At 33.7% G+C, this 24742-nt stretch overlaps 1 pseudogene; it reads left to right on the top strand.

Moving 5' to 3' along the window:
• LOC149209375 ((+)-alpha-pinene synthase, chloroplastic-like) overlaps nucleotides 1-24742 on the top strand; it is a 33501-nt pseudogene that overhangs the window by 7830 nt on the left and 929 nt on the right.

Here is a 24742-nt window from a genome sequence, read left to right as displayed (position 1 = left end):
GAACTAGATGGTTTTTTTATTCAAAACATAGAAGAGAAAGAAAAATGGAAAAATGAATGACTGGCGATGGAACAACAAGAAGAAATCATATTTATTCATTGATTCTACCGAATTAAACAACAAACACACAAAAAGAAAAATCGAGGTTGTTCAATTGATTGAACAACAATCGTTCAATCGATTGAACAACATACACTAAAAGAGTGTTGTTTAACTAATTAAACATCAATCGTTCAATTGATTGAACAGTAAAAGTGTTATTCAAGTTAAATAAAAAAATGCAAAAAATGTTGTTCAATTGATCGAACAGTAATCGTTCAATCGTTTGAACAACAAAATCAAAAAGAAAAACACACAAAGGTGTTGTTCAATCGATTGGACAATAATCGTTCAATCGTTTGAACAACAAAAGTCAAAAATGCAAAAGTGTTGTTCAATCGATTGAATAACAATCGTTCAATCATTTGAATGACAAAAAAAAAAAAAAATGTTGTTCAATCATTTGAACACAAAATCGAAAAGGAAAACATGCAAAAGTTTTGCTTAATTGATTGAACAACAATCGTTAAATCGTTTGAACAACAAAAGTAAAAAATGAAAAACTATTGTTCAATAAATTGAACAACAATCGTTCAATCGTATGAACAACAAAAATAAAAAACAAAAACAAAAAATTGTTTTTCAATCAATTGAACAACAATCATTCAATCGTTTGAACAACAAAAACTAAAAAATGCAAAAGTTTTGCTCAATCAATTGAACAATAATTGTTCAATCGTTTGAACAACAAAATCAAAAAGAAAAAACACGCAAAAGTGTTGTTTAATCGATTGAATATCAATTGTTTAAATGATTGAACATCAAACACGCAAAAAGTGTTTTTCAATTGATTGAAAAACAATCATTCAATCAATTGAACAGGAAAATGCACAAAGTTTTGTTCAATAGATTGAACAACAATCATTGAATCGTTTGAACAACAAAAATAAAAAAACAAAAAAGTGATGTTCAATCAATTGAACAAAAATCATTCAATCGTTTGAAAAACAAAATCAAAAAGAAAAACACACAAAATTGTTGTTCAATTGATTGAACAATAATCGTTCAATCATTTGAACAGAAAAAGTAAAAAATGCAAAAGTGTTGTTCTATCGATTGAACAACAATCGTTCAATTGTTTGAGCAACAAAAATAAAAATGAAATGCAAAAGTGTTGTTCAATCGATTGAACAACAAAAATAAAAAAACGCAAAAGTGTTGTCCAATCAATTGAACAACAATCTTTCAAATGCTTGAATAACAAACATGCAAAAAGTGTTATTCAATTGATTGAACAACAATTGTTCAATCGATTGAATAGCAAAATACATAAAGTGTTGTTCAATCGATTGAATAGCAATCGTTCAATCATTTGAACAACAAAAATAAAAAAACGCAAAAGTGTTGTTCAATCGATTGAAAAACAATCGTTCAATCGTTTGAACAACAAAAGTCAAAAACGCAAAAGTGTTGTTCAATCGATTGAACAACAATATTTCAATCATTTTAACATCAAAAGTAAAAATATGCAAAAGTTTTGTTCAATCGATTGAACAAAGTGTTGTTCAATTGATTGAACAACGATCGTTTAGTCGTTTGAATAGAAAAATGGAAATAAAAAACATGCAAAAGTTTTGTTCAATCGATTGAACAAGAATCATTCAATCATTTGAAAAATAGAAGAAAAACATGCAAAAGTGTTGTTTAATCGATTGAACAACAATCGTTCAATCATTTGAACAACAAAAGTCAAAAATGCAAAAGTGTTGTTCAATCAATTGAACAATAATCGTTCAATTGTTTGAACAACAGCAATAAAAAACATAAAAGTGTTGTTCAATCGATTAAACAGCAATTGTTCAAATGATTGAACAAAAAACATGCAAAAAGTGTTGTTCAATTGATTGAACAACAACACACACAAAAACAAGTGTTGTTCAATAGATTGAACAACAATTGTTTAATCGATTGAACAACAACACACACACAAAAGTAAGTGTTGTTCGATTAATTGAACAACAATCATTCAATCGATTAAATAGTAACACACACACAAAAATAAGTGTTGTTCAATTGATTAAACAACAATCATTTAATCGATTGAATAACTACATACACACAAAAATAATTAATGTTCAATTAATTGAACAACAATTATAAATACGCAAAAAAGAAATTAGAGTTGTTCGTTCTACCGAACAGCAGCTGTTCATTTGCCAGTGGAATGGAAACTACAACTTTCAAGGAAGAAACACCTGAAACACAAAAACATAAGAGGAATCAGAAAAGAAACAACACTTTATTTAAAAATAGTAAATAAATTAATTAATTATGTTACAACAGCTATGATGTTGTTTCCTAAGTGAATATCAATCTATTACTGGAAAAAAAAATGATCTCTTGGAAAAATGTTTTGGCAGTACTGACATGAATCTTCAAATGGAAATCAATTCTCCATTTCTTCTGTTATGAATCATGTTAGGTAATGAACTGGATGAAATGCCCTTGTTTCATTAACATTTCTTTCAAGAATTTCTCATTCATAATTTGACTTCTTTTATTCTCTTGGAACCTTCAAAAAATGAGTATCTACCTGCAATAAAACATGAAATCATGCAAGAAGGTAGATGATCGAGCTCTCATAATCTAAGACATAAGAAAAAAATAACAAGTAGTTACTCTGTAAAACAAATCCACGGAAAGATAAACAAATAAAAATTTATTTGTCACCAGCAGGAGAGTAGTTGTTGACCATACTAACCAAAGCAAAATGAGAGCTACATCAAAGATATATCACCAATAGAAACAGGTTTTGAAAATTCCATGATATGCTATGTCAATTTTACTTAGAACAACGCGGATAACAGAGTCATTTTCGATTTTGCAACTTAGACCAACATTGGATATTTTAAGCATAACATTTTCGTTTGATGACGGATTCTAATGATTAAAATTGGAAATTAAATTAGATTCAATTATTTATCTCCAATAAAAATAGGTTTTGAAGACAAGAAAAATTGATGGGTCAAATACGCAAGTGAATAGTTGGAAAAACAGAGTTTTACAAATGCAGATTTACTATAGACAGTCAATATTTGGGTCATCACTTTCTCATACAATATCAAAATCGAGTGAATCAAATTGGATTGGAAAGTAGACATCAAGAGCTATTTAGGATAGAAACACATTTTAAAAATATTCCCTTTTGGTTCCTCAAAACATGACTGTCTCGACTGTGTTTTCAGAAATTTCATCAAGCCCACAAGCCAAAAAATATGATTTTCAAGCAATTTTTCCAAATTGGTGATAAAATTGAATATGAGTGTTTGTAGAAATGATATTTTCAATATAATACATCTGCATGCACAATTAAATTAAAACATTTATCACCGATGTTGATTTCCACAGCGTGTTGCAACAAAAACAACTTTTTTCTACATAAAAAATGTATTTATTTATGCCCTTATTTATTTTATTTTCTACAATAACCTACCCTACATTGAAAAATGAATATTATTACGTATAAGAGTTCTTCTGATGGAGCCATTTTAGAAATAATGCCTCAAGTATGTACATACCCAAATTTGAAAAATGCATGTTAAAAATAGTAGGGTAAGAGAATCCAACTTCCCTGGAAAAAATGGTACCAAAAATTGTTGCAGAATGGAGTGATGCTACAAACAAATGATGGAGTAAAACCAATCTTCAATATCTCCTTTACTTTCTTGACTTCCCATAGTCGTCATATCATTAATTTCTTGAGTTTTTAAAATGGCTTGTTCATGTAAACTAGAAGAAACCTCATTTTCTTCCATAACTTCTAAAATTTTTGGATTTGAAACATTCTCAGTCTCAATATAAGTTTTTTGCAATGGTGCATATGAGATAGAATGGATGGGAAGGGTAGGTAAATTTTGCAGTTGAACACTGTAAGCATGTTGTACTGGTTTATTACTGTAAGGGTGTAGAATGAGTTGAGCAGGAAATTGTGTAAGGCATGGAACATTTTGATGATGTAGTTGATTAGGTTGTGTCGATGATTTTGATAGGAAAACAAGATGTTGTGGAAGAGCTGGAGAAGAATATGGATGATTTGTTTGTACTACAAGATGAGCGAGAGTAGTCATGCAATCATAATATGAATCATGCCAAACTTGTAGACAAGATTTATGGGGGTTATATTGAGATTGACATGGCTGCCCTAACATAAGAGTATTCCACAATGGATTATGCAAGTAAGAAAATGGAGAGGAAGTGTTTTGAACCATACATGTAGGCCATGATTTCGATGGTTGTGAAATTCTAGCAGCTTCTCCATCTATTCGATATGATGCTTCCATCCTAGTTAAGAAAGAACAACTATATATGGGATGCTACTTTTGGCAATGAGGGAAAAACACTTCATCAAATTCTGCTTGATTTTTCTCAACCCGCAAAACATGTAATTGTGAGTTTAGAGAGCTAATAAAATCATATTTAAAATTTTCAAATAAAACATTGATTTCAGCTCTTATGTCTCTTATTCTTGTAGTAGATTTGGAAAAGAAGAAGAAACTTCTCTAGAATTCTTAGCAGCTTTGGAGATTCCTCTTGAATACCTTATGCATAACTCACAAACATCATCATATGATAACTAAAAAACATCACCTTTTCCTATTAGATTTAAGAATTCTAAAAATTAATCTTTTATTCCTTTAAGGAGAAGTGTTTTTAATATCTCTTTTGCCAAATGCTCATGTTTTGATTTTTGAAGGTTGTATTGAAATCGCTCTACATAGTTCTTCCCATTGTATCATATTGAAAATATCTTCACTGGCCTTGCAATAGTCTTCATACCTTTTCAAGAATACATTCTTCATGTCCTGCCATGTTTGAATTCAGTTCCCACCAAGGCTCATAAACCATCAGAGAGATGCTCCTTTTAAAGTAAGAGGAAAGATTTTCAATCTTTGAGCATTAGTTAAATAATCATATCCTCTACAAAGTACTTCAAACTCAAATAAGAATGTATCTGGATCGTAATTTGTCAAACCATGAAAATTTGGTAGTGCAGATGGGGGAATGATGTGCATTCGTGTCACTCCTCCTAGATCTATGATAGGAAATTCAAAAGTAACAGTGTGAGTCATTTCTTACCATAATAGAAGATGTTATTCATGTGTTTCTTTAGGGATCCTCCCTTAAATATTCCTATCAACTGGTTAGTGGAATGTGTGGTGCTTACATCAACACTTGAGTGGAATCATGAGATTTTTTTGTTTTCAAAATTCTACCTCTAAAATTCCTACTTCTATTAGTGCATTCTACATGACCTAAGGCTAACTACTGAGTGTAGACCCATCATTGGTTTCCTAGGATGCATACATAGGTTCTTACCTGCCATCTTCAATATCCAGCTCTAACGAAGTCAGGTATGCATCTACAACCATATATTAGTGTGGTAGTGAAATTTGAATCCCTCCCCAGCAAAGGCACCAAAATGTTGGGTAAAATTAATTTCTTAATAAATAAATAAAACAACTAATCACCTAAACATTAATTATCAACCCGATGAGCGTCTTTTTATTTCAATGCAATCGGAAAAGTATATGCATAACAATAACAACAGCTAACACTGGTTCTATATGATTTTGTTCTATATTATCAAGCTCATTCAACAAGAAATAAAATGTAAGACTTGAATAATAAAATTAAAATTAAAAATAAGAAATTAAATGACAGGAAAAACAATTATGCTAATGACACAACTTAAATCATTACTAAATTACACCACACATTGCTGAATTGGAAATTTAATCTATTGCACCCAGCATAATTCAAATGCTAATCTAAAGCAGTAAAACAAATGAAATCTAGAAATTGGGTGAAATAACAAATCTGGAAAATGCATCAAACAACAAATTAGTTAAAAGAAAGGAAATCTACTTTAAGGAATGACAATTGAAATTCAAATAAACAAACACATAACTACACTAATTTACATGTTCAAGGTAGAACCTCCTCCAAGGTAGTGGGCCAAACTGCCCAAGACTCAATTCCGCCTCGAGAAATAATTCAGATCAGATTACAAGTAGCAGAGGTAGAACTCAGTGGATAACTTCCTTCATTAAAATATATGAGAGAAAAAATTACAACATAATGAAGTTCTTAGCTTTGCCTCGAATTATTATTCATCTCCCATCTCTCATCACTTATCTCTTCTCCTACATCCTATCTAACAATTGTCCATCTCATATCTGCTAATTATCCTTCTATTATCACCAAATTATCCCCTCAACTATCCTCTTCTATTTGATCTTTGTTTTCATTTAAATACACCGAGAGCAAAGGGAAGTTACAACAAAGTTGATTACATAATATTTTCCATTACAAATTTGGATTGTACAAAACACATTGATCAGCAATATCATATCTAAAATATCTTTCCATTAACATTTAGCAGGAACAAGTCAAATTTGGTATTGCAATTGGAAGAATTTGGAAAACGGTCGTAACAACAAATTTGATAAAATCATCTTCGAAAAACCTTCCGTTTCTCTTAATAAAAACTAAATTTTGGAAAACAGCACGTTATGAATCTAATTCAGCCTGTTCTAGACAAAACCCATGTTTCAGATTTTCTAGATTCTCTTTCATTTGTCTGAAACTTCCAATGCAAAATTGTCACTTCTTATTCCAAGGAATTTCTGAGTTGAAATATTTAATTATGAGTTGGAGATCAAATTTGCAATCTGGAAGGGATATTGGAGGCTAAAATCATGAGTGATGTTACAAAAAATCTATTAATAAACAATCATTGGTAAAATCATGCATAATAATCATCAATTTATTAAAAATAAAAGGGAAAAATAGTATTTATCTATAAGAGCATAAATAATTATAAAATGGAGTTATATGATAAATTATGATTAATGACGTGATAAAGAAGGGTCGAAATGGATGAAATAGGCATTAAAAACTGATAATAATAACGACAAATTAGTGGCTAAACAACGTTGTCAATCACATCAATGATATGGTCAGTGAGTTGACCAATGAACTAAATTGGTAGTTACTTAGACCTAACAACAATGGTCTCATCTCTTAGAAGAAGCCTATGTTTGACATTTGAATAATTTTTATTTGTGTTCTTCATTAGAGAAGAGAGGTTGAAAAGGTCTTGTGTGTAAAATAGTCAGTTACTGTGTTTTACATTCACTTACTGTGCAAAAAACTATGCGGAGAAAATTTTAGTAAAAAACAAATTTTACAGTCATGAATGGAGTTGAAGTCTCAAGTTTTTAATTGGTAAATGTTTCATTGTCTTTATGAAGTATAATCCGAAATATTTTGTTGTGCTCACACGAAAATTTATTTTCTTACCTTATCGTGCAAATACTATATTTACTCTATTTTACTTTGTTCTTACTATGCATAAATTTAACTACCATGTATTAAGATATTAGGTCCGCACCTGACCTCGCGAATTTTGTGACTTTTGCGATGGTTCTTTTTTATAAATCCCTAATAGCTAAGGTCCAATATGCAACTTAATTATTGTTTGTAAATGATATCATGTTTGTAGCATAATATTGGGACTTTTAAACAGTTTGATGTATAAACCTTTGATGCTTCTAATTCTCCGATATACTACTTTGGATTCCACTTGCTTGGATCCATCCACAAAAAATACTTTGGATTTTTAATTCAAGCATGACATGTAGCATTGGATAATGTTATGTTGTGCTTTTTTCAAATTTGATATACCAAGCCTACCATTAAACTATGCACTTGGTACACTAAATCAGATTTGTAATAATGTTGCATGTTTTTATTTTAATAAATTTAATAGAAATTTAAGTAGTGACAACTTTCTTGGAATAATTGATTTCGTTAGAATTTAAGCCTATGTGGCCCTATTTTGGAAAACTATGACTCGGATTATCACTTTCTTGGAATAATTGATTTCGTTAGAATTTAAGCTTATGTGGCCCTATTTTGGAAAACTATGACTCGGATTATCCACAGTAATGTACATCTTTTCAACATTTTGAATCCCAAAGGGGATCCATCTTCAGGTAAGAAAATGAGTGATAGATTGAGAGAAGAGTTAACTAACCAAAACAGATTAATAAATACCTAACGAACAAAATAAATTAAAATCCGACTAATTCTTAATCCTTAAAAATAAATGAATATTTTATTTTAAAAACTAAACCGAAATAACCTACATACAATGACAATATAAAATAAATAATAAAACAATTAATATATTTCAATTAATTTATATAAGTAAAATTTTTATTGTTGAAATATATACTAATTAATATTATTAGAATAACTATTTATTATAAATAATTGAATTTTAATTAATAATAAATATATTATATATGGTAATAAATTTTAATTTTAATTTTTTCGAAAACAAACTAATTTATTTAATAAATAATAATAACTTTTTTTATTAATATGTTGAAATAGATAACTATTTTTTTTGGTAGGTAAGAACCCATGGGGGATTTGAACCAGTGATCTATCACAAGGAGTGCCTTAACAGTGCACCCATTCACCATCAATCCAAAGTCCCGTGGGCTTTGAAATAGATAACTAGTAATAATAAACAATTTATTTATTTTATTTGATAATAGTTAAAAAAAAAACTTGAAACCTAATTCACTTAATAAGTAATATAATATTATTTCTATATTGAAATAAATAAATATTTATTATTATTAATTAATTAAATTAATAAAATTTTACTAACATTTAACTTATATTTAACTTGTATTATTAATAATGATTTATTGAGTTGTTAATAATAATAATTTGTATTTACTCTAATAAATAAATTATTATTATCCTGAATAAATAATTATTAATAATAACTCACTCATCTATTAATAAATAATTATTTTATTTTATTTAATATATTTTAATAGAATAACTAACTAATGAATTAATTAAAATGTTAGCTAAATTGCTTATATATCTATTTAAGGAAATGAGAGAGGGTTATACCTTGGATACTATAACTCAAAATATCATGAAGTGTTGATATGCCTAATTAGGTGAAGCCCATTTCCACTAATCTCATTCCCACTGTCCCTGCTGACGTTAGGCGGATATTTCATTATCTCAAGAGCCTCTTTCGTTTTCCTCTTTTGATAATGATCTTCCCTAGCGATAACTCTAGCGCTCTCCAAACAAACATGATACTTGGTTTTTGAGAAGTGTTCTGCAATGGCTAAAGTGCACGATCTCCCATTCTTAATATCTGCTCCATGCTCTATAGGTCTTGTTTTTAAAGACTGCATTGTCTCTCTAATATAACTTTTTCTGCAAGAACAATCAATCTTATAAACTCCCTTGATCTGTTTTTTATCAATGCTATCCATGACAAACCTCATCCTTTGTTTAATTGTTCCACATGTCGTAAACCATGTGAACATGTCATTATTTCTTAAAATCTTAGCGATATTATTCGTAAGTCCTTAAATGAATGGAAGGTAAAATTTCCCGTAATTTTCTTGAGGGCCCTTGGAGAGGGCCCTTCCTTCAACTCTTTTTATAGATTTCTTAATATCCTTCTCCTTGTATCATATATCTTTAAAAACAGAGCTTAAGTGCTTAATTTCTACGTTATGGTGATCAGAGTCAGATATTCTAAGTACCCTAACAGTACGAGTGTTAAGGAAACCAAAGTTTTGGGATGGATGATGGTATGAATCAGCATGAAGATAGCTTTCAGAAAATTCTTTCAGTAGAAACCACATAAGATAAATTTTGGTCAACTCATTTCAAACCAATTAGTGTGGTTCATCATCAGTTTTAGGTGAAGAGGCAAACCATGGCAAAGGTTTATAGCTTTTAGTGTGGGGTTTCTTACTAAAGACCTGGTGTCCCAAAGTATCATCGTCATTTCTAATAACAAGGACATCTAAAAAAGGAATTCTATTTTTTTCTTCAAGCTCCATAGTAAACTTAATTTCTGACGAAATAGAGTTAAGATAATTGAAATAATTCTCAAGCTTACCCCTACCATGAGTCCATTTTAAGTTGGTTTCGTCAAAAAATGTCTTACACCATTCTGGTTTCAAAGGGTATGAATCAAGGGCTTTTCTCTCAAAATACTCCATGTATAAATTGGTGAGAATTGGTGAGAAAGGGGTTTCCATTGCGACTCAAGGTATTTTCTCATAATAATTGCCTTGGAAAATAAAAAGAGTGGAACACAAACATATCTTTGCAAGTTTAGCAGTTTCCGTATCAATGACTTCTTTTATAACATGAACAACCTCATATAAGGGAATCTTTGTAAATGAAGAAACAATGTCAAAACTATCCAAAATATCATCCTTATCTACCCTCTTATTCTTGATAAGTTTTACAAAATAATTAGAGTCCTTTATAAAAGATTTTGGTGTTCCCAACCAGAGGCTTCAGGATCTTAGCAACAGATTTAGCTAATTTATAGGTGGTGGATCCAATGGTATTGAGTATTAGGCTAAGAGGAACCCCTTCATTGTGTTTTTTTGGTAACCCATAAATTCTAGGGATAACCTCACAGGATGGAATTAACTATTTTTTATGTTATCATCAATGTTTGACCACAAGATTTCCTTCTTGATCTCTTTTATAACCTTTGGTATGGGGTTGGAGTTGAGTCTTCTATAACTATCGGAATTAAGAGGCTTATTCATTTTATATATGTGATCATCCTTATCTAAAACAACTTTCTCATCCTTATTGAAATTACTCCTTATCTAAAACAACCTTCTCATCCTTATTTAAATTACTCCACGGCAGCCTTGCTTTCCTCATTATAAGGGAAAATTCCTATCTTAATACTTATTTTTCATCTAAGGAAAGGCCTTGAGTCCCATTCTCAATGTTGCAAATGATGCTCTCATATGGAATTCTCTTACGAGTCACCACGAATCCCAAACCTTTGCTGAGAATATTAACTGCTTCCAAACTAAGCTCTAGGGAAGAAAGATTAACAACCTTTTTGTAAGTTCAAATTTTGAAACACTATTATTCAAAACAATGCTATTCGAACTATCGAACTCTTTGCTACTAAAAATTGATATATTCCTCCTGCAGTTTTATCAAATCTTACGATTGCTCTCATTGGGTCTGGCCATAAAAAATTCATCCAAGTTTAAGATATTAAGCCTCGCTCCCATATTAACGTGACTATCATATTTATCAACTCTATCAATTATCGAATCGGAACTACTTCCATCGACTATAAAACTGTCGTGTTCACCTTCTAGATTTTTAATGTTGTCATCTGAATCGATTTCACTGCCTAGAATGTATGTCTTGCATTGTATGAGATTTTCTTATTTGCATATAAGAGATTCCTTTTGGTATAAAGTTTATAATCATTTTAAATTTTAATTATTAATTAATAATAATTAAAAATATAACTTTTTAAAAAGCGACACATGTTAAAATCTAAAAGATAAAATTAACGACAGGAATCGGAATTGACTTAAAATTTAATGATATAAGAAATAAAATATAAAAAAGAAATAAATAAGTAGTAAAGAGAAAGACTTAAAAACTAATAGGGACGAGTAGCATTTAATATATATATATATATATATATATATATATATATATCAAATGATATAATGCTTTAGGAAAATGAGAAAACAAAATATAATGAAATTACTTGTATTTATAATGTGAGGTTTTACATTATGGGGGAATAGGAAGAAGTAAACAATTAAGAGAAATGTCATTTTACTGTAATTTCTATGTAAAAGAGCTTTGAAACAAATAGGGTGTGGAACGCATTTTCTACAAAAATACCAATAGTTAAATGGATCTAATATTATTATTAATTGAATGTATGACATATCGGGTCTGGCAATGTCAGGTTATCAGGATTTTGGCATGGAAATATGTTTAGAAACTCTGATAGGTTATATCTAATGATATGTGGCTTTTGGATGGCAGCCGAGCAACATTGTAAGCTTTTGTTGTGATAACATATGAACCCACAGACAAAATGGTCATTGAAATGGTGTTGAGATGCACTATAAGATTTAATGAACGAAAACCTTTTCCAAGAGGTAAGGATTTGTGTTTCAAAAATCAACAATCGAGTGGAAACAATCGAACTTAAGTCAAATTTAATCTTAACCAAATATTATACTAATCTATTACAATAAAAAGAAATATATATATATATATATGGATATAGATATAGATAGATAGATAAATAGATAAAGCCAAAAAACACATCAGAGACTAAAACAAAACATTTAAACTCTTCAATTATAGAGCAGAATAGAAATATTATTTTTCCCAATTGGCTAATATTGTCATTATATAATTTATTCATCTTCTCATGGATATAAAAATGCTTTTCCAAAATTACCTGCCCATGTCTCTCAACGCAGTTTAAATTGAGTGACAATCCACGAAGCGGAAATAAATAAACTTATAAATTTGTAACATGAAAGAGTCATTTTAAAGATAATCAATTAATAAAAGAACATAATAAAATTGGTCAAAGATGTACTACAAAATAGTGTAAAATGGATAAAAAAAATGGGTAACTTCATGAAATTGACATAAATTTTACTGAAATAAGAAATAAAAAATAAAAAGACAATCAATAACTAATAAAGAGAAAGACTTAAAAACTAATAAGGACGTTTAGCATTTAAAATATTTTAATTTTAAAAATTTTAAAATAAATTTGAATATATATATATATATATATATATATAACATGATATGAAATTCCATCCAATACACATGGATACATATTCAACCATCATATATATACTTACGAAAAATTGTTGGATACTAAATTTACTAACATTTCTATTTATTAATATCAAATGATATAATACTTTAGGAAAACGAGAAAACAAAATATAGTGAAATTACTTGTATTTATAGTGTGAGGTTTGATATTATAGGGAGAATATGAAGAAGTAAACAATTAAGAGAAATATGATTTCCTTGTGATTTGTATGTATAATTTTATGGAGAAAAATTTTATTTTTTTAAAATATAATTTAAATTATATTATATAATTTCATTTTTAATTCTCAATTTTATTATATCCGTACAAAATTTAATACAAAAAAATTAAAAATTAAAATCACTGTTTTTTCAATCAAAATGAAATTCAGTAATTTTTGTATCAAATTAAATGTATAATTAATATTTTTACTAAAACATAATGATAGTAACATTATTCAAGGTTAAGATCTCAGAGGAATTCGACTATCAAAGGATTTGGACCAGTTCCCATCCAAGTGATCTCTTTGTTGAAACCATCATTAGAGATGTTCAGTCCTTGGAATGGGAGGATCTACCACGATGCTGGTGGTCAAGAGAGTCCCAACAGTTCTTCCATTAAATTCTGATATGCGAGCCCCTTTGATTACGTACATGGTTGAAGCACTAGAATAGGCGATTTCAACACTTTTGGCCCTTCATCTTCAAAACGCTTATACATGGTTTCTCAGTTAGAGACCCCAGCATCATGGGTGCATGTCATGTCGAAAAATAGCCCCGGGGTTTCTGCGACCTCGGGAGGAGGACCAACTAGATGTTGTTGAATGAGAATTTTCCTTCTCGGTTTAGCCGTTCGAGACATTTCTCGTGAATTCTATTTATCACGCATTGACGTGACCTTCAAAACACGTCAGCTTTAACATACATTTTTATCAGAGAAATCAAATCATTGTCCTAGCAATACTTGTGATATCCTTTGTCTCCATAGCCGATTACTTTTATCAAAACATATTTAATATAAAATCGCATCTCCCCTTCATCACAACTTTTGGAATGAAACCTTCGCTTAGAACCGTCGATCTCGAGTTCCGCTATGTCTTTCTGTACGTGTCAACGTTAGTGGAGATTTTTATTGGAAAAATAAGATGGTTGTCATAGAAAAACTTGTGATCTCATGTATCTTTGGACCCAGTTTATTTTATCAAAACATCTTTGATAAAATATCACATTCGCCCTTCATTGTAGCTTTTGGAATGAAACCTTCACTTGCATCCATCGATCTCTGCTTGCAATATGCCAATAGCCCTTGCCTACTTTCAACTCTTTGTGACCATCCTGCTAGCCCACAAATCGAAGCCCTCTCTATCAGGCATTTCCATACAGTGGTGTAGCCTTCGTGGACGACATGTCAATTTTTTTATTGTCGATCACCTTATGTATTTGGCCCTTGGTTTCGTAGCTCGTCACGTGACTGCAGTCTAGGCCTCGTTTTAGAACCCTTCAATCGAAGATTATCAAGCATAGGTTTCACTTCGATGCATAAAATGCCTCAACCTCCGATCTCTGATGTACCATATGTGACACCATCGCTGCCACGTATCTTCCACTTGTTGCCTTCTGAGTAATGCCACATGTTACCCATTTTTTTCCTATTGTGAGCCTTGAAACTGCAGAATCCAGCAGCCATGTATCAACTATGTTGGCACGCCGTTGCCATGTGTCTCTTATTAGATCCAGTCTTTTGCTACAATGCTTCCCTTTGGGAGGAGAAAGAAAATGCCCCAAATTCTTTTATTTTGAACACAAATCCTTTGTTAATTTGGTATCACCCATCTTGGATACATATTCAACCATCATATATATACTTTATGAAAAAATCTTGGATATATACTTTATGAAAAATTGTTGGATACCGAATTGACTAACATAAATACTTATTAATATCAAATGATATAATTCTTTAGCAAAACGAGAAAACAAAATATAATGAAATTACTTGCATTTATAATGTGAGGTTTTACATTATAGGGAGAATAGGGAGAAGTAAACAATTAAGAGAAATATCATTTCGTTGTGATTTCTATGTATTAGAGCCTTGAAACCAATAGGGTGTGGACCCTTTCAGAACTTCCAAGCATATTTGCTACAAAAATCTTAATAGCTGAATGAATCTGATATTATGATTAATTGGAATGTATGACATATCGAGTCCAATGGTATGGGTTATCATGATTTTGGCATGGAAAAATGTTTAAAAACTCTGATAGGTTTTATGAAATGACATGTGGCTTTTGGATGGTAGAAAAGAAGCATCATAAGTTTTGGCTGCAATAACATATGAACCCAAAAAAAAAATGGTCATTGAAATGGTGTTAAGATTCATCAGAAGATTTAATGAACAAAACCTTTTCCAAGAGATAAGGATTTGTGTTTCAAAAATCAAAAATCAAGTGGAAATAATTGAATTGAACTCAAATTTAATCTTAACCAAATATTGTACTAGACCGTTCTAATAAAAACAAAAAAAATATATATTATATCAAGCCAAGAAAGACATAAAAAACTAAAACAAAAAATATAAACTCTTCCATTATACCGCAAAACATAGATATTTGATGAGTCCAGCCTACGTAACACACATCCCACAGTTATTAATGTGGGAATAAAGCAACAATTAATAATGAATAGCAGATTTTGGTGTAAGGTTGATTCGCTGGCGGTTGATTTTAATGATAGGGATTTGGTCCTCGGTACCCGCACAGGTTATTGGTACTTTTGGCTCCAGTTGTTTGACAAATGTCCTCCCTTGGGATTCTCGAGCCTACCTTGGTATGGGCGATCAAACCCTCACTTGAGTCATTCGCTTGTCCATTCCTTCAGTTCTGTGAGCTCTGCATTCTTGGTGGTTTCTGGTGGTTTCAGTATGGGGTTTCGCCATTACGCCCTCTGGTTCAGGGTTTCAAGCTAAAGGTCTCTCCTCTTTGTCCGGAAATATCCATATCAACAAGGTAGGTTCCGTCTTTGCCTGGTGTTACACTAAAAAATGTCACCTTGACTACTTACAGTTAGTATGGCTCAAATCAACAGTCATGCTACCCAATTAGGCAAGTCTCATGCCTCTGTTATCCATCTCAAACTCAAAGAAGAGAGAAAGTCTTGTAAAAACTATGTTTATCTCTGGGGTCGCAGGTTCTCTCTAGCCTTACCTACGGGGACGCTGACCATGTTCACAAAATCTGCGTCCATGGACGCTCTGTATGTTAAGGGACAGGTGCGTCCCTCTGTAAAAGGCAAAATTCGCGAGTTTTATCTTGAAAAAGTTACTTGTGGTTACTTCTAGAACATTCTAGAGGTCGGTTTGATGAAATGGATGCGCCTCCAGTTGGTTCATGTATCTCTATTAAGGGGGAACTTATCCCATCAATAAGGGAGTTATCCCACCCAAAGAGGGGGATTATCCCATTGATGGTGGACCTGAATAACCTCTTTACAGCACTATAAATAAAGACATTGAGCCAGAGGGAGGAGAGGTTGGAGCTATACATTTTCTTTGGGTAAATGCTGCAGGATTTAGGTCTTCCATTAGAGCCTTTGTGAGGAGAGATTGTCTTCACTTGATTCTACTTGGGAGAGGGTGAGCTTTGTCAAAGTAGAGGAAAACCCTTGATGGACCCTGGGAGGAACTTGCACAACACCAAGGCCAGGTTGTAAGAGTTTCTTTGTTTCGTTATTAATACAAACTGGTTTATTTTTCTCAATAGCTTGTGTTAATGAGTTATTTCATGTGTTCCTTGGTCTGCATGTTGAATATATGTTTTATTATATGAAATGCAAGTGCTTGGTAATTGTTTGATTGTTTGTGGTTGCAGGAATTGACTTGAAGGAGGAGCTCATCCGGATCGTCAAGAACGGACTTCAACAACAGCATTTTGGAATAAGGTAAGCCTAAACACTTGTAGTTTTCATGTTGTAAAAGGTGTATTTAGAGAAAGATCACTCCATTTTGTCTTGTTTGTCATTAGAACGTCTTAGACTTCTAGGAAGGTCAGTCGTGCCCGCACCCTTGACAAATTCCGTGTGACAAATTGGCGACTCCGCTAGGGAATCCATTAATGAGAGAGTCTTTTCCTTTATATGAACTTTGCTTTGAGAAAATCATTTTTATTTTCTGGTTTTTGACTGTGAGAATTAGTATTTGGGTGGCTTAGCTTTAGATTTAGTTAGATTTGGTTTTTCTTAACTTTTCCAGAAGGACGCACCCTCTGAGTACTGCACAGTGCGTCTTTGGACGCGCTGTTGCCGATTGCACAGAGCGGGCCCGCGCCTGTTCTAACGGGTTGCCTGCGTCTTCCTGTAAAAATTTAGGAAAACTCCATTTTTTGCTTTAATTGCTTTTAGATTTTGTTTTTTCTTAGTGTTTTCTGCCCAGATCCTTTAGTACCCTGTCAAAAATTTTCACCTAAGCTTGTTCCTGCTCTTAGCTTTCATCAATTGGGTGTTTTGAGTCTCTTTTTGAGAAATTCTTGATTTATTTTCCTTTGATCATTACTTGGAGATTTCTCTCAGTTCTTTTCACAATTTTGCATCTTTTTGCTTGTGTTTTTGCAAAAAAATTTCCCCCTTATTGTGTATGAGTGTTAATCGCCTTTGAGTGTTTTTATTTTTTGATCTTTGGAACTCTCACCCAATTTTCTCAACTTGCACTTGATTGGTTCTTAGATTACATTAGAATCATCTTGTGTTTGAGAATTCTCTTGCTTAGATTACATTTGCATAATTAGAATTCTCCTTTTCGGAATATGAATGAAAAATGTGCATAGATTACATTTGCATACTTTTCATGTGAATTGTGCATAGATTACAATTGCATAGTTTACATTCTGAAAAATCAATCGTAGATTTAGATCAGCTTTCTTTGATTTGAATTTACACAAAAATAAAAATAAAAATTGGTTTGGAATTGATTTGCATTAATTTTTCTTGATGAAATTAGTGCATTAGAGAATTTGTTAAATTTTCTCTTAATGATCAATTTTTTGCATTGTTGGAAGTGAATGGAAACTCTCTCCTTACTCTAGTTAGGATTCATCGAATTGAAAGGATTGCATTATCATATTTGATTACATTCAGTTGAGTCGGGTCATAACACCATTGGTTTCATCTCCATTTACCCATTTGAGTAATAACAGCCTTAATAACACAGCGCTTAATTAAAATTCATCTAGTAATTTTTACATTTCTAGGGCTCTGAAACACCAACATAGCTTAGGCTAGGGTCTTGGAGTAGGTGAGTACTTAACTCTCCAAGACTACAAAACCAAACAGATAGTTTATCTTGAGTAGAATAAATCCAATTGTTTCAATTGCACTCTGGGAAAGCTCCTCTTAAAGGAGAAGCACGAGCTCGTGTCCGAACCAGTGAGGGGATCATTCCCCCCTCGTTGGGAACGACGCCAGACAGTACGTATTACAAACGGTAAACCTCGGATTAACCATTGTCGAGGAGCCAGGGGTCACTTATCGGTAAACCTTGGATTGTTGTCAAGGAGCCGGTAAGGGGATTGAGCTTGCTACTCTGCCCTTGCGTGCTGTCGGAGTTTAGACTGTTCCCCCAGGTGTGTTTGTTACTGTTGGTGACCTTAGTGACCATAATCTTTAGGGTTCTACCGAGGTGACGGTGGAGGGAAGGTCCCACTGTACCTGGAGCAGACGTCGGTTATACTCACTTGGATTTTCCGGGGGGTTCACTTCACTTCGAGACGGTTAAAGTGGAGGAACTTGTGCCGGTCTATTCATTAAGCAGGTTGCCGGGGTAACTGTTCCACCCACCACTTCTGTACTGAATTCGGCGATGTTGGGCTTCATCACCAACTAGTGTTTTCGGTCCGGAAGGCTACTGTTTGTGTATGGTTTGACTCCTAGATTTGATAGCGCGTGTTAATTTGTTTGTTTTTACTTTTAGAGACCATAGGTGTGAATTGTGAATTTTAGTTGTTAAGTGTGAATTGTGAATTGTTAATTTTAGTTTTAAATTGTTAATAAAAATCACTGAAGTTGAATATAATGGCAAATGTTCCGGAATTTATCAACCTAGGAACCCCTCCTAATGAGAATCCTAGTACTTTTCCTTACTTTGGAAATGTTGGTCCTCCTTATATGGCTACTTTGTCATTACCTGGATTTACAATAGGTTTACCGATATGGTTATTTTCAACTTCGTTGGCCCAAAATACTCCAATTGTTCCATCTCAACCGGATGCTTCACCTCAACAGAGTTCACCATCTCAACATCACCAACTTTCTATTGACCCTTTACCTTCTTCGCCTAATTTTTCTTCCTCCATTTCTTCCTCTTCGCCTGGTAAAAGCCTTGATGCTAGTAACCAGGAGGCTAAGAAGAAGAAGAAAGGGAAGAAGAAGAAGAAGAAGAAGAAGCAAGATAAGAAAGAAGTCAACCAACCAACCATGGCTGTAAGTGTTAGTTGTGTTGAGGAAAATTCCGACATGCATCGTAAACCCAAATACCCTTGCAGGCTTTGTAAGGGTGACCACTTCCTTGTCAATTGTCCTGGTATTCCAAAGGTCTTGGAAGTATGGTCAGAAAAATCTCATCAACTTTCCATTGATCCATCAACCAGTGATAGTCAGGTTCCTGGGAAAAAGGGTAAAGTTAGGTTTCCTTGTAAGTTATGCAAAGGGAGTCATCAAACTCACATTTTCCCTCACATGGATGAAGCCTCAACATTGTTGGAAAACCTTACTGTTCCACAGCAAGAATTTCCAACTGGTTACCGTAAACTTTCTCCCAACCTACCGTCAACTGACGGAGTGATTGATCTAAATTCAAGTACAGTCGATCACACTCTCCCATTGGAGAGTGAAACTCATGTCACTCAGGTTGATGATCCATTAGTTGATCAAGTGGTCGATTCAATTTCACATTCGGTCGATCACACTCTCCTTTTCGAGAGTAAATTTCATACCGCTGATGTTCTTCTTGTTACATCGGATTCTTCTATGCCGGGGGGCATTTCACCTATTTCTACAGAACCCCCTCCAAGTACTGAGGTCTTTTCCTTTGATTGGAATAGACTGACAGAACCTCGTCTTCCTTCCTCCATCCCTTTCCAAATCATTGTCAAGGCTGGTGGTAGGGACATACATCGTACTCAGGTAGATGAAGGTGCTTCTGTTAGTATTTTATCCTCAGCTGTTTGGAAAGCTTTGGGTTCCCCTCAGCTTGCGCCTATTACGCAGAATCTGAAAGCTTTTAACAGAACAATTAGTGAACCTTTAGGGATCCTTCCTAAGTTTTCTATTACCTTGGAAGGTAAAACTGTTTGTGTTGATCTTATGGTAGTTCGAGGTCCCTTGGATTTCAATTTACTCCTTGGGCGAGACTATGTTTATGCAATGAAAGCTGTCGTATCGACACTCTTTCGCGTGATGTCTTTCCCTCACAATGGCAGTATTGTGACTGTAGACCAGCTTTCGTTCCCTAGTCTTTTTTCAACTACCAATAATATGACACCCCTAAATGTTCCTGATTCTAAAGTGGTATCTACCCTGCCACGGGTTAATTATGTGGCAACCGGTCCCATGATTTCAGTTACCGATGTAAGTGAGCCTCTCACTGTTTGCTCATCTTCCTTTGATTTAGCTCCGGTAATTGACATGGAAAACTCTATGGGATTACTTGAACACGATGTTCTTATCCCTTTTGAGTCCCTTGACATGTGTTCCTTCCCAAGAAGTATTCTTCCTTCGGATGAAGACCTCTTGGAAGCCATGATCAAGGTGTGTCCATTGACATGTCTTTCCTCCAGTTGGAAGCCATGATCAATGTTACGAGGATAGTTTTTTCTTGTATTAACCTCGTTAAAAAATGAAACAGGTTGTCATGAGGACAGTTCTTTTACTGAGTCAACCTCATTAAAAAATGAATCAGCTAGTTTTTAGGTCAGGTAGATTGTAGAAAGTAAGTGTGTTTGAGGATAGTTCCTGTTACTGAGTCAACCTCGTTAAAAAATGAATCGGGTATGAGGATAGTTCCTGTTACTGAGTCAACCTCGTTAAAAAATGAATCAGGTACGAGGATAGTTTTTTCCTGTATCAACCTCGTTAAAAAATGAAATAGGCTAGTTTGAGGACAATTCCTATTACTGAGTCAACCTCGTTAAAAAATGAATCAGGTTTGAGGATAGTTCCTGTTACTGAGTCAACCTTGTTAAAAAAATGAATCAGGTATGAGGATAGTTCTTTTCTTGTGTCAACCTCTTTAAAAATGAAACAACTCCCTTTTCAAGTTAAATATTGAAAGTAAACCTTCATTTCATCCAGCCGGTTGAATGCAATGAAGCCTGGGGGGCATGTACCTCATTTCGCATCATTATGCTGGGGGCATGCGAACTTTTTGAGCATAGTTCCTTGTCTTGTGTCAAGCTCGTTAAAAAATGAAACAAGGGTAGGTTAAGTAGGTAGATTGTAGAGAGTAGTTATGAGCATAGTTCCTTGTCTTGTGTCAAGCTCATTAAAAAATGAATCAAGGTTTCTAGAGCACAGTTCCTTGTCTTGTGTCAAGCTCGTTAAAAAATGAATCAAGGTTTTTTAGAGTATAGTTTTTTGTTAGGTAGATTGTAGAAAGTAGTTATGAGCATAGTTCCTTGTCTTGTGTCAAGCTCACTAAAAAATGAAACAACTCCCACGAGTCTTTCCAAGATTTTGAAAGTAAAGCTTCATTCCATCCACCTCATTGAATGCAATGAAGCTTGGGGGGCATGTACCTTGATTTGCATCATTATGCCGGGGGCATGTGAACTTGCAACAAGCATAGTTTTTCGTTTCAAGCTTGCATAAACATGAAACTGAATCCGAGCATAGTTCTTTTCCTGTGTCAAGCTCGTTAAAAAATGAAACAAATCCTCCTCTAATTGAGTCGAGAGTTTGACTAGACCTCATAGATGTTAGGTTGTACGTTTAGGTTAGTTATTTCAGTTTTTGCATAATTTTCTTACAGTTTTAGGTCGAGTCTTTCAAATGATCTCGTTCATGAACCTTCATTTCATCCAACTGGTTGAATGAAATGAAGCTGGGGGGCATGCGCTCTAGCAATCATGCTTAGGGGGCATCAAGCACAGTTTTCTCTCTGTTTCGAGCTTGTGAAAAAATGAAACTACTCTGAAGCATAGTTTTTCTTTGTTTCAAGCTTTTGTAAAAATGAAACCTATCTCAAGTCAATTTCAGTTATTTTCAAGACTCGTTAAACTCATGAAAATACCGAGATTATTTTGCTATCTTTCATTCTCGTAAAACAAATGAAAAATGTCGAGTTCATTCCGTCTTTTCCTGCTCGTAAATTAAATTGAAAGTCGGCCATATGAGTACATTTTTATCCCTTTTTCGAACTCATTAAAACTTACGAAAAAGTGAAAACCATGAGTACATTTTTATCCCTTTTTCGAACTCGTTAAAACTTACGAAAAAGTGAAACCTCAGAGTCATCTTTTAAGCCCTTTTCTGACTCCTAAAATATGAAAAGATCGCCGAGCGTTTCTTTTACACTCGTTAAAACGGAATTAAAAGACGGTCCCCTTATAGCTCTTTTCTGACCGTAAAATCAGGAAAAGATTGCCGGGTTTTTGTCGTTTCAAACTCGATAAGGAAATAAAACGACGTGTCCTTGATCGCTTTTTACTTTTCAGGTCAACGACACTATTATGAAAGTACTCCTTGATCGCAAGATCAAGCGGTTCCCCCAGGTATTATTTTATACTTTTTCGGGCTTGAGGGACACAAATGTACGAAAAAGTTCAACGTGGAGTCTCCTTTAGTTTTTTCAGACTCTCTAAAATTGAAAAACGCCGAGTTTCTCCTATACTGGGCTCGTTAAACTTTTACAGTAGAGGACCTGTTCAATTACAAACAGGAACGAACCACTCCTTCCTAGGGTTCGAATTTAAACTAGGTTGGACTCGTCCGAAGGATGAGCTTATAATCAAGCATATGTTATCCTCCTCAAGCTTGTTAAAAATAAAGAGGTACTTGCCAGAAATGGTGGGGGAAAAGAGAGAAGAATGAACCTGTTTGTTACCTTTTGTCTCAAAAGAAACTTTATTACCACTCTTGAACACGACACTTTTTCATTCACCTGGGTTGGGAAATCTTTTACCTCACAGTTGACCAAATCACTTTGAAAGTCTTTAACCGGGTTTCGGGGATTAACTTTGAGTTATTCGTCACCAAGCCATCTGTTGTGTCGTTATGTGTTCAAGAGGTCTGCAAGCAAAACTTTCATCTGCAAAATACTTGTCATCCATTTGACCATCCCTGAGTCAGTCCTTACAGCAACATTTCTTCAACTTGAACAATGATTTCGTGTTGTGGGCTTGCCTGCAACGGGTCGCTTTCTATCGACATCGACACATTATCTAGAAAGATGACTTAGGAATCGACAGTACCTTGAAGTCTGCATGCATCAATGGTAGGTTTCTCGCCTTTGACGTCAGTTTACATCATTGACTTTCGATCAAAGGATTCCGTGAAGTGTTCGACATCAAAACATCTATTCACATTTCACGGGTTGTGCTTGGTACTTTGAGAACCATTGACATTACTGGTGGTTTCTCTCATGCTTGTTAACAGTTTACATCATTGACTGGTAATCAAGTGGTTTCTACCATGTTCGACATCGAATCATTTAATCACATGGCTAGAATCGTACCAATTCGGGAAGTAGAAGTGAAGACCCTGGATCTAGTTTCTACCATCCAGGCTGCGAGGAGTTTTGTATTCATTATCTATGTAGACTAATCATAAACAGATGGCTGCGTCCATACTGTGTCTACAAAAGTCTATAAAAATGATGTACTGCAAGATCATTCCTGTATCAGAATAGTTAGTCCATTAGTTAAAGTTTTGAATCTGAGTATAGGAATGCCTACCTCAGTGATGATATAATCTTATCCATGTATTTTGTGTTGAAAATTGCAGGTTCCAACCAGGCCATCCACAAGACAATCCTTGAAATGATAAAGCGCTTCACCCTTCCTAGAATTACAAAACCCTACTCTATTCCAGGCTTCGCACTTTAGGGGGCAATCTGTTACACTAAAAAATGTCACCTTGACTACTTACAGTTAGTATGGCTCAAATCAACAGTCATGCTACCCTCTTAGGCAAGTCTCATGCCTCTGTTATCCATCTCAAACTCAAAGAAGAGAGAAAGTCTTGTAAAAACTATGTTTATCTCTGGGGTCGCAGGTTCTCTCTAGCCTTACCTGCGGGGACGCTGACCATGTTCACAAAATCTGCGTCCATGGACGCTCTGTATGTTAAGGGACAGGTGCGTCCCTCTGTAAAAGGCAAAATTCGCGAGTTTTATCTTGAAAAAGTTACTTGTGGTTACTTCTAGAACATTCTAGAGGTCGGTTTGATGAAATGGATGCGCCTCCAGTTGGTTCATGTATCTCTATTAAGGGGGAACTTATCCCATCAATAAGGGAGCTATCCCACCCAAAGAGGGGGATTATCCCATTGATGGTGGACCTTAATAACCTCTTTACAGCACTATAAATAAAGACATTGAGCCAGAGGGAGGAGAGGTTGGAGCTATACATTTTCTTTGGGTAAATGCTGCAGGATTTAGGTCTTCCATTAGAGCCTTTGTGAGGAGAGATTGTCTTCACTTGATTCTACTTGGGAGAGGGTGAGCTTTGTCAAAGTAGAGGAAAACCCTTGATGGACCCTGGGAGGAACTTGCACAACACCAAGGCCAGGTTGTAAGAGTTTCTTTGTTTCGTTATTAATACAAACTGGTTTATTTTTCTCAATAGCTTGTGTTAATGAGTTATTTCATGTGTTCCTTGGTCTGCATGTTGAATATATGTTTTATTATATGAAATGCAAGTGCTTGGTAATTGTTTGATTGTTTGTGGTTGCAGGAATTGACTTGAAGGAGGAG

Source organism: Pinus tabuliformis, chromosome 1_2, assembly GCF_031772625.1.
Source record: "Pinus tabuliformis cultivar Carrire ecotype Pingquan chromosome 1_2, CPIR1, whole genome shotgun sequence".
Taxonomy (NCBI): Eukaryota; Viridiplantae; Streptophyta; class Pinopsida; order Pinales; family Pinaceae; genus Pinus; species Pinus tabuliformis.
Note: the sequence above shows the minus strand (reverse complement) of the source record. Positions and strands in the feature narration are given on the sequence as shown.